This window comes from Tupaia chinensis, unplaced genomic scaffold, assembly GCF_000334495.1.
Source record: "Tupaia chinensis unplaced genomic scaffold, TupChi_1.0 Scaffold145484_1, whole genome shotgun sequence".
NCBI classification, from domain to species: domain Eukaryota; kingdom Metazoa; phylum Chordata; class Mammalia; order Scandentia; family Tupaiidae; genus Tupaia; species Tupaia belangeri.
Genome location: NW_006205341.1, coordinates 1,034,001 through 1,046,157, shown reverse-complemented (window position 1 = coordinate 1,046,157; position 12,157 = coordinate 1,034,001). Strand labels below are relative to the sequence as shown.

The window sequence follows — 12,157 nt, the reverse complement described above, 5'->3', positions numbered from 1 at the left end:
TGGTGGTTAAGGCGCTGGACATTCCCACATGACTGACCATGGTTCAAGTCCTGGACCTAGTGCTTGCTTTCTCACTTTCTCTTTTTCTGTGTGTCTCTCTCTGGTCAAAATAAGATAAGTAAATGAATAAATAAAATTAAAAATAAATAAATTTTTTTAAAAAAGAATTTTATTTAGCTATATTTATTTATTTATTTTTTTTAAATTTGACCCAAGAGGGACAGAGTGAGAGAGAAAGTGAGAAAGCAAGCCTCCAGGACCAGGATTCAAACAACAGTCAGCCATGTGGGACTCCAGCGCCCTTAACTACCACACCACTTGCTGGCCCCTAAAGTGGGTGTTTTAATGAAAGGAGAGGAAAATCTTGGTTAGCATTGCATAAGGATCATGATATAATAATTTAAGATGGTAGACACGGCAATTTGAGGCAAAGGATTCAAAGAATCTTGGGGCATAACTTTTAATTTAATGCTTTAAAGAGTTGACAGGTCTTTCTAGAAGTTCCTGGTGAGAGTTTCCTAGGATAATAAAGTTATATTGTTGATGGCAGTGGCATAGTCAAGTCATGTTAGCACGGAGAGCAAGCTATGTGGGTGGTTTCGTAAACACATGAAAATGTGCACCTGAAGAGAAATAAGTAATTATGCAGTTAAGGCTGTGTGATTACAATGAAAAACATGCTGTGGAGAATCATAGGATGCTACTGGAGCACCACGGAACTGAGCATCTCACCTGCTCTGAAGAGATAAGAAAAAGCTTCTTTGAGGAACTAGTGTTTGAACTGAGGCAAAAATGCTGAGTTTGGCTGGATGAAGGCACGACAGGATGACCACAGTGTATGTGAGGACATGCCGAGAGGCTGGAGCACAGGGAGTGAGAAGGAAGAGGCACTCCAGAAGTCACTGCTGGGGGCAGTACTCTGAACTACGCTGCAGAGTAGCCTTTTTTTTTAATGCAAAAAAACCTGATGCTCTGAGATCTGAAGACTTTATCTCCAGAATCGTAGCCAACATTTTTAAACCCATAAAAACTGATAAATAAGCTTCCATGCCAGGTTACCATAATAACATCAAGATTCAAACTGTTGCTCAACAACAACAAAAACCAGTTCCAGATTACGCTCCTACCTAAACTCAGACTTGTGGTCAAACAGGTTATCTGGATTCTGGTCTGGCAATCTGGCCATGTCCAAGAGGAAACAAGGAGAAACCAGAGTTTGTCTTTTTTTCTTTTTCTTTTTCTTTTCTTTTTTTTTTTTCTTTTTCTTTTTTTTAACCAGAAGGTATGTGTGCTTGTCAGAGGGAGGGAGGGCAAGGGAGAAAGCACACTCCTCATGGGGCATGGTCTCACCACAGCTCTTCTTAGTTTCTCCAACCGTTTGGGATTTGGGCACACGCACATACATACCCAGTGTGTTTTTCAGACTACTGGGTTGGGCTTTGAACTGAGGTCAGCCATGTGGGATCCATGAGGCTATGGGGACAGGTCCAAAACCAAATGAATTTATTTATTTATTATTTATTTATTTATTTATTTATTTATTTATTTATTTATTGGAAAGGTTTTTGCTATAGCGTGCATGTGCTTGCTAGAAAGACAGAGAGAGAGAGACAGACAGAAAGGGAGAAATCACCCCCCGGGGGGATGGCCACACCTCAATCCCTTCTCCTCCATTCTCCTCTTGGGATCTTGGGTACACATTGCACAGGTGCCCAGCATGAGTTTTAAGCTGCTGGGTCCAGGACTCAAACCACAGTCAACTATGTGGGAGTTCAGTAATGTAACCATTATGCCATCTGCTGGTCCCTATTCTACCCTCTTATCAGGATTTTGGGCACTCATGTCCATGTGCCTTGTCTATTTTTCAAGCCTCTGGGGCTGAAATTTAAACCATAGTTGGCCACGTGAGATCTGGCTCCCTTACCACTAGGCTATCAGGCCAGCCTAGAAACTCAGTTTTCTACAGTGGGCTGTCCAACCTCTGCCCCAGAGAGAGACAGTCTCTCTCCCAAGGCAGTGTTACCCCTGAGAGGAGCAGAGAACCAAGTCGGGTGGTGCCCCTACTTTGAGTACCCACAGATCCAGGAGAGACCCGCAGAGAACGGCCCCCAGCACCTGGTGGGCAGTGGTGTACTATCTCCTAGGTTAAGTGACCACCAAACGTCACGTCCCTTCATTGGCGTTTGGCATACTTCTCAAAATACCACCCTGGCATTATGTCATTTCAGCACTTGTGTTTGGAATATGACAGGAGACTTTTCTTGAATATCATTTTGTTATTCAGTTCTAAAAGAGAACAAAAATTGGCGGTATACTTTTTTTAGTCACCAATGTACTCACGAAAACGGAGCTCATCAAAGGTAGTAATGAGAGCACCATTTAACCATCTGCTTAGTCCTTCATTCATGGACTCATTCATTCATTCATTTGTTGCACAAATATTTAGGTTCTGAAAATTATAGAAGTGAAAAAAAAAGACATGCTCTCTGCTCTCATGGTGCTTATAGTCTAGTGGGAAAGACAGATATTAAACAACTAGCTACACCATGAATTGTTTTCTTTCTTTCTTTTTGGAGAGGTTTTTGTTATAGGGCACGTGGACTCACCAGAAAGACAGAGAGAGAAAGAGAGACAGAAAGTGAGAAATCACCCCCCACGGGGCATGGCCAAACCGCAATCCCTTCTCCTCCATTCTCCTCTCGGGATCTTGGGCACACATGCACACGCACCCGGCATGAGTTTTAAGTCACTGGGTCCAGGACTTGAACTGCAGTCAACAACATGGGAGTCCAGCAACATAGCCATTATGCCAACTGCTGGTCCCAAACTGCTTTCTATTGAATAGAATAGTGCTAAATACCCTGAGAGAGGAGAAGCCAGTTTTACCTGGAGAGTTAAGGGGAGGTTATTTGACCTAGGCAAGTCTGAGAATGTTAAACAGCAGTAGTTAAATAGGCAATGAGGGGGGGGGGAGGGCGGGGGGATCCTAAAAGGAGGGCAAACGGAAGTTAGACACAGACAGTTCTAGAAGACAGACCCCGGAGGAGCACCATTGCATAAGGGAAAGGTGAGGGGGTGGGGGGAAAGCCCACAGAGAAGATTGGAAAGGAGGCCAGGCAGTAATGCAGAAGAAACATGGCTGGACACTCGAGAGAAAGTTCCAGTCTCCTGTCTTGGGGCCTTGCTGTGCGTGACTGGTATGCTCACGTGCACCTGTGACCCAAGCCTGCTGACACCAAGGGTGAATCAACACATGAAGACTCCCTTGGGTGCTCCTGCCTTTCTCTCTCATGGAAATAAATTAATTAATTAAAAACAAACAAACAAAAAGATTATTGAAAAAGGAGGAACCGGAGTGGTTGGAAGAACATTAGTATTAAGGAAAATTACTGGGCTGGCCGGTGCCATGGTGGTGAAGGCAGCTAGATCGCACATGGCCAACCGCACAGTTCCGGTCCTGGACCCAGCGGCTTGAAAACATATGAAAGTCTAGAATGGGCTAGTCTATGAAAACAGAAAGCAGATTAATATTGGGTTGTCAGAAAAGTCATGATGCATTTTTGCATAGAAAAACATAAAAAACTACATCATGCTCTTTCTCACAGCCCAACAGTTGCTATGGACTAGAGGGGCAGAACGCCGAGAAAGGGGTACCAAGGCCGAAGGGTACTGGGGTTTTTCCGTGAGGTGATAAAAATGATCTGTGGGATGCTTGCATAGCAAGAATTTTGAGAATTCACTAAAAGCCATTGGAATGTACCCAGCAAGTGTGTAAATCACATCTTGGTAAGGCTGTTTTTCAAAAAGAAGAGATTGCTCAGAGAAATCAAATAGGAAAAGAACAGAGAAGTGAGTAGATGAAGGAGAGAGTTAGATGACCTGTTCGGGAGTCTGGCTGTGAAGGAAGGACAGGGGGATGCCTAAGGTAGAGAAGCAGCACTGAGGAATTATTTATAAGACGGGGAGGTAAGAGAACCTGCCTAACGATGTCACTAGAGTGGGAAAAGTCGGAGGGACAGGAGAATGAGGATTATTGCTAGCTAGGAGCAATATGAAAAGGTGGTAGCGGCATTTAAAGTTGGAGCACAGGTAAGTGCGAACCCATGGCAGCACGGGGTACTCCTCTTTTGGTGACACGGTAAGGGATGAAGAAAGGCAGGTGGGGGCAGAAACAGGTGGGTTTGCAGGTGGGGTCATAAGTTGAAGAGACTATCTAATGGCTCATGTTCTTGTCGTGATCTGGCCTTTGGAGGGCACGAGGATGAATGGACTGGGGTCAGAGGATTGCCGAGTGGAGAAAGTTTGAAATGGTTGCTTCTGAGACTGGGAGACTGGGTTTGTAGTGTTACAAAAAGTGTTGGATGGGGGACCAACAGTTGGCGTAATGGCTATATCGCTGGACTCCCATGTAGTCGACCACAGTTTGAGTACCGGACCTGGTGGCTTAAACTCACACCAGGCACATGTGCATGCGTGTCCAAGATCCCAAGAGGAGAATGGAGAAGAAGGGATTGCGGCATGGCCATCCCCCCAGGGGGTGATCTCTTGCTTTCTGTCTCTCTGTCTCTGTTTTTCTGGCAAGTGCACGTGCCCTGTAGCAAAAATCTTTAAGAAAAAAAAAAAGTGTTGGATGGGTCATATTTGGATTGTGCCCAGAAATTCCAGAAGAAGTTTAACGCGTACATATGTCTACCAATATGAATGAGAGAATAATGGGCACACTAAAGATAGGGAGGTCGATTGGAGATTCCCAGGAAATGCATATAGCCTTGTTCTGGAGACCTGGATTCTAATTTCAGATAAACTCATTTGTTGTGTGATCCCGAGCAATTAATGAACTTCTCTGTATTTTAGTACTTTTTAAAATTGCAATCATGAAAACAAATTGATTTCAACATAATTTTTTTTGGAGAGTTTTTTTTTGTATTTTGTTTTGTTTTGTTTTGTGTTTTTGCTATAGGGCATGTGCACTCGCCAGACAGGCTCTCTAGAGAGAGACAGAGAGACAGAAAGCGAGAAATCACCCCCCAGGGGGGATGGCCACGCCGCAATCCCTTCTCCTCCATTCTCCTCTCGGGATCTTGGGCACACATGCACACGCGCCCGGCGTGAATTTAAGCCACCAGGTCCAGGACTTGAACCACGGTTGACTACGTGAGAGTCCAGCAACCCAGCCATTAAGCTAACTGCTGGTCCCAACATAATTCTTTTTTAAAAAATAATTATTTATTTAATTCTAACCACCATGCCACCTGCCAACCCCTATTTTTATATAGTTTCACTTTATTTTTTTTTAATTGCCAGAGGGTGCCTACACTTGCCAGAGAGAGAGAGAGAAAGAGAGAGAGAGAGAGAAGAGAGAGGGAGAGAGGCAGAGAAACTGGGAAGGAGAAAGCATCCTTCAATGGAGTATGGTCATGCTGCAACCGCTTCTGCATTTCTCCATCCTGTCAGGATTTGGGGCATGCACACACAAGTACCCAGCATGATTTTCAAGTTCTTGGGACCAGGATTCCAACTGCAGTTGGTATATGGGATCTGGCTTTCTCTAACCATTTGGTCATACATGAAAAAAGTATTTTTTTTTCCTTTTTGTTTTTGTTTTGTTTTGTTTTTGTTTCTTTGCTGTAGGGCACATGCAGTTGCTGGAGAAAGACAGAGAGAATCAGAGAAAGGGAAATCGAGAAATCACCCCCTGGGGGGATGGCCATGCTACAGCCCTTTCTCCTCCATTCTCCTCTAGGGATTTTGGGCACACATGCACATGTGCCTGGTGTGATTATCAAGTTGCCAGGTCCAGGACTTGAATCATGGTCAGCCATGTGAGAATCCAGTACTTTAACTTCCATGCCACCTGCTCACCCCCATAAAAAAAAAGAAAAGAAAAGAAAAGAAAAGAAAAAGAAAAAAGGAAAAACAATTTAGAAACAGAAAATAAAATTTATGAATTGTTTATTTCTGGAATTTTCCACGTGATATTTTTGGACTGTGATTGACCGCAGAACTGAAACCCCAGGTAAGTGGGGACTACTACTATATGTACCCACAAGGTGGGAAAAGGCACGAGGACCAGAATAAACAAAATGGCCAGGAAGGTGTTCCTGCACAAGCCAGGAGCTACTATGGAAAGGGAAGATCATCTCGTATCTGAGCTAACCCAACACATCTCTGATGCCAAAATGATAACACTCCAACCAGCTCCTTCTGGAACGGAAGAGAGGAATGTGGAGACACCAGCGAGAAGACACTCCTCAACGGCCCTCTAGGGCTCTCCCTGCCCCCGGCAGGGTATTATAGACACTTTACAGAAGGCATACTTTGGTATTGCACAAGATCTGGAAGAAAACAGTCTTATTTGGAAAGGCTTAAAGAGATTAGCAGGGCAGAAGGAATGAAACTGGTTCTCTGTCAAAGGAGCTGATATTTCCAGGTGAAAACATCAGCTGTTGTGTGTCTTCACACTTTGAAGCAGAACAGCTAAGGACAAAAGTTACTCTGTTGCCTAAAAAAATTTGCAAGGACACTCACACTTGGAGAATGGTATGGTGCTGAAAACTCCCTATGACAGCACTTCTCAAACTATTAATATCTCAGTGACAGACCAGTGCTTTTCATCTCTAATCCAACATGAACCAACACTTTTGCCAAATGAAATGAAAATTAAGTACTAGAAAAATAGTACTTCCTAGATGTTACTCTGGATTTCTGTGCTGTTATTCTCATGGACAGGTAATGAAGAGTGCTGACAAGTACGAGCCAGTGGCTCCCACCTTACATAATACTACCCGCAAGATTGTCTCGAAAGGCCAAGTTAATATTGTTCAACCTCACTACAAATGAAATCTATTTTTTTTTAAAGAGAGATTTTTGCAAATGGGCACATGCACTCACTGGAGAGACAGAGAGAAAGTAAGAAATCACCCCCCAAGAAGGATGGCCACGCTGCAATCCCTTCTCCTCCATTCTCCTCTCAGGAATTTGGGCATGCACACACACATACCAGGCATGAGTTTTAAGCCACAGGTCTGGGAGTCAAAATGCTGTCAACTACGTGGGGAGTCCAGCAATGTAATCATTACACCATCTGCTGGTCCCCAAATGGAATATTTGTAAATGAACTACTATAGAAAGGTGAGACTTACAAATTATTTATTTATTTAATTAATTTTAAATTTTATATAGGTCACATACACTCACTGAAGAGAGAGAGAGAGAGAGAGAGAAAGTGAAGAACTAGCTCCCCCAATGGGTATGGCCATGCCACAATCCCTTCTACTCCATCCTCCTCCTGAGATTTGGGGCACACATGTTACATTTGCCCAGTGTGTTTTTCGAGCTACCAGGTCCAGGACTTGAACCATATAGTCAGCCATGTGGGATCTAGCCACCTTATTCATACCACCACCAGTTGCCCCACTCCCACCCATTTTAAGTTTCTTTCTTTCTTTCTTCCATGGGAGAGAAAGAGTGCCTCCAACAGGATCACGATGCTACCATCCACCCTAGCTCCAGGGAGCCCTGGATCATGGGCACCACATGTCTGGTGCCCTCAGGGAGGTCTCCAGTCGCAAACTCAGAACCCTCCCACGTGGTCAGCCTGGCAGAGTATCACATTCTACTGGTGCAGCGCCATCTGACACCCATTCTTCATTATTAGAAGAAAATCCATTCAATTCAACTGCTAAGTTTATGTCCAATTGCTGCATCAAAGGAAGTTGGCTTTATCCTTAGTAAATATACTTTACGTGGTTTAGGTAGAAGAACTTAAGATAGGCTTGCCTTATGTAAAACCCCATCTCAGACCTTAAATGCAGAGCAAGACAGATCATCCCTAGTCTCTGGAGGCAAACTCCTTTCTCTATTTGGTAATTATTTATTGATCTATCAATTAAAAATGAAAAAGAAGGGGAATAAAAGCCTTGGTAGCTAATTTAGAGTTTGGGCTATGGAAATTGATGAGCATATGAATTTGCTGCTCTTGATACATCTGGCACCTGCCGAACATCAGCCACGTGCGCCTCTTTCCCAAGACAGAACTCCAGGACAGTGCATAGTCAGGCTGGCCAGCAAAGTATGAGTTTCACACAAGAACATGCATTTGGGGCTTAATGAGGCACATAGGATTATTATTTATAATGCAAGCAACATATGCAATTTACGAAGTGATTAAATCTTGCCCCCGGAAGACATCACAAGGATCTAAGCCATGATGGCCCAATTACCTAGTTTTTTCCCTTCATTCTATATGATAATTTGTTCCCCTGTGACCAAAATAGGATTTGAACTACTCTAAGATAAAATTGAAAGCTATAGTGGCCATTGTTTTCCTTCAAATTAAGTGATACCAGAAACAAAGGCTTAATTTTTAAAAAGAAAAAGAAAAGAAAAAAAGAAACAAAACAAATTGAAAATAGCCTCATGCTAAACCCCAATATGGTACCATGCACATTCTGGTCTTTGGGCTGTCATCCTTAGTATTTTCACGACCTTCCACTCCTTTACTTTCTTTCTCCTGTCTCCTCACATGCTCTCTGGCAAACTTAAGGAAAAAAAAAAAAAAAAAAGGAAAGGAAAAAAAGTCAGAACCAGCAGGTGGCATAGTGTTTAAGGTGCTTAAGCCACTCCCATGTGGCTAACTGCGGTTTAAGTCCTGGACCCTGCGACTTGAAACTCACATTGGGTGCATGTGTGTGCATGCCTAAAATCCTGAGAAGAGAATGGAGGAGAAGGGATTGTGGTGTGGCCATCCCCCCGGGGGGTGATTTCTGGCTTTCTGTCTCTCTGTCTCTCCAGCGAGTGTACACACCCTATAGAAAAAAATCTCTAAAAAAACTCAGGAAACACAAAAAGTCAAATAAAAACATTCAACAATAAATAAATAATCTATATACATAAAAATATGCAACCTTAATATCTCACTCATGCATCTCTCTACCCTGTGATATTCATAGATCGTTTCTTGGAATTTGGTTGATTGTGTTTCCAGATGTCTTGCTGATCTGCATTATGGCCATTTTCATCATCCCTAAAATCCCACTGCCAAAGTCAGTCAATCCCACCAGAACTCGCTGACACATGTGGGCAGTTCAGAAGAAGGAATTGGACCTTTTGACTCTTTTTTTCCCTCAGGATCTCAATCCTGAATTCCATTCACTAACCTCAAAAATTATTCAGCTCACTGAGTTGTCCATTAATGTTGTTTCTCTCATCCACTGGGAAAGCAAGGTGAAAGCAGCATCCCATTTCTTTTCTTTGCACAAAATTTGATTAAAAAAATTTGACACTGTGTGAAATTGATTTTTTTCTGCTGGTAATAGAAAAAAATTGAGTCTCTAGTGGAGTACATTATGTGCAAAATTATACTCTATATCCATCAATTAAATTAGAAATTCGGAAGGAGTTGTCATATGTGGAATGAAGTGGAAACAATATCCAAATACATATCAAACAGGACATTTATGTCTGATTTCTATAGACACCCTTTTTCCAGTATGCACACTAAACCCAGATCAGTATCAGTTAGCATGTATGCACTCGTAATTAAGTCCAGGCACGCACCCAAAGCTTCTAGTCAGTTTTTCAGCCTCCCTACACTCAAATGAAAGCAACATAAGATGAGAATAAGACAAGGATACTCACTTTCACCAGTTCTATTTAATATCATACTGGAAGTTTAAGGCAAGAAAAGGATACAAAATTGTTAAAGAAGGGCAAAATGATCTCTATTTGCAGATGACATAACCTCATAACAGAAAATCCTAAAGAATCCACACAAAGAACAATTATTTGTCCATTAATGTTGTTTCTCTCATCCACTGCAAAATTAGATACAAGATCAAAACACAAATACTAGGGTATTTCCATAAGCTAGCAATGAACAATCCAAAAGTTAAGATAAAAAAAAATTAAATTTGTTTTCATTTACAACCGGATCAGAAAGAATATAATGCTTAGGAGTAAATTTAACCAAGAGGATACAAGACTTGTATATATACTGAAAACTACAAAATATTGCTGAAAGAAAATAAATTAAAAGACATCTTGTGTTTATGGAAGAGAAAATGTAATATTGTTAAGATGATCACACTACCTGTAGCAATCTACAGATTCAAAGCAATGCCTATCAAAATCTCAATGGTCTGAAAAAACAAAAAGGAAAAGTTGACCCTAAAATCCATACAAAACTGCAAGAGATCTCAACTCAACAGAAAAATTTTGGAAGAGAAAACAGAAAGTTGAAGAACTCATACCTCCTGATTTTAGAACTTTCTAGAAACTACAATAATCAAGATAATGTGGTGCCAGCATAAAGATAGATATATATGGATCAGATAAGTGATGGAGTAAACCTGAAGACCAGAAATAAAACACAGCTATGGTCCATTGATTTTCTTTTTCATTTATTTTTTTAGGTTTTTTTTTTTTTTTTTTGGCATAGGGCATGTGCGGTCACTGGAGAAAGAGACAGAGAGACAGATACAGAGAAAAGGAAAATGAGAAATTACTCCCCAGAGTGGATGGCCATGCCACAGTCTCTTCTCCTCCATTCTACTCTCAGGCTTTTGGGCACACATATACATTTGCCTAGCATAAGTTTCAAGCCACCAGGTCTGAGACTCAAACTACAGTCAGCCATGTGGGAGTCCAGTACCTTAATCCACCCACCCCCACCTTTTGGTCCTGGTACATTGATTTTCTTTTTTAAAAATTTATTTAACTTTATTTATTTATTTACTTGATTTTTTTTTTTTTAAATTTGAGCAGAGAGGGACAGAGAGAGGGAAAGTGAGAAATCAAGCTGTCAGGTCCGGGACTTGAACCACAGTCGGCTATGTGGGAGTCCAGTGCCCTTAGCCACCATGCCACCTGACCATTCAGACTATTCATCTCTTCAACAAATGTTTCTGGGACAACCACGTATCTAAATGCAAAAGAAAGAAGTTTAAACTCTACCTTATGCCATAAACCAAAAAGAATTCAAAATGTTTCAAAGATCTAAATATTAGAGCTAAAGGGACCAGCAGTTAGCGTAATGGCTATGTTGCTGGACTCCCATGTAGTTGACCGCGGTTCGCATCCCGGACCCGGCGGCTTAAAACTCACGCTGGGCGCGTGTGCACATGTGCCCAAGATCCCGAGAGGAGAATGGAGGAGAAGGGATTGCAGCGTGGCCATCCTCCCTGGGGAGTGATTTCTCGCTTTCTGTCTCTCTGTCTCTCTCTGTCTGTCTGATGAGCACACGCGCCCTATAGCAAAAAACCTCTTAATAAATAAATAAATAAATAAATAAATAAATAAATAAATAAATAAATAAATAAATAAATAAATAAATAAATAAATAAATAAATAAAACTCTTAGATAAAAACATAGTGTAAAATTTCATGATGTCGGATAAGGCCATGATTTCTTAGATATAACACCAGAAACAGAAACAATCAAATAAAAAATAGATAAATTGGACATCATAAAGATTAATGTTTTTGAGTACAAAAGGACACTATCGAGGAAGTCAAAAGTCTGGGCCACCTTGTGACCTGGTGATTGAGACAGCCAGATCCCATATGGAATACTGTGTGGTTCCAATCCTGGCCCTGGCAGCTCGAAAAACACATTGGGTGTATGTGTGCATGCCCCAAGTCCTGATGGATGAAGAAAGGAAGGAGGGCAGATTATGTGTGACCACCTCCCATGGAGAAGGCTTTCTCCCTCTCCCTCTCTCTGTGTCTCTGGCTCTCTCTGGCAGGCACATGTGCCCTCTAAGGAATAAAAAGATCAGCTTTAGTCTCTAGTTATTTTGGAAACTACTGGGTCATCAGTAGAACTAGAGACAACCTAGTGCTTTCACTTGTCCTGAAAATATGAAAATAACAATAATTTGTGGTTTCAATCATATGACAGCTATGGGATGCCATTCCTATAAATTACTTCTGGCTAAATCCTCACAATATACAAGCTGTTTTGTTGTTGTGTGTTTTGGCTTGGAGAAACTTATTTTGGGACAAATATAAGAAAACCATGTTTTGGAATTGTGAAATTTGGAGCTGGGAGGAACCCTCAATGTTATCTAGCCTTGCTGTTTGGTCTGATGTACGTGAAAAACTAGGGACTGGAATTCAAACACGCTAGCTCCAAGTCTGCAGCATTTCCACTCTGGAG

The 12,157-nt window shown here is 41.7% G+C and overlaps 1 pseudogene; it reads left to right on the top strand.

Annotated features, from left to right (window-relative positions):
- LOC114006044 (heterogeneous nuclear ribonucleoprotein H-like) overlaps positions 1–12,157 on the top strand; it is a 34,316-nt pseudogene that overhangs the window by 20,127 nt on the left and 2,032 nt on the right.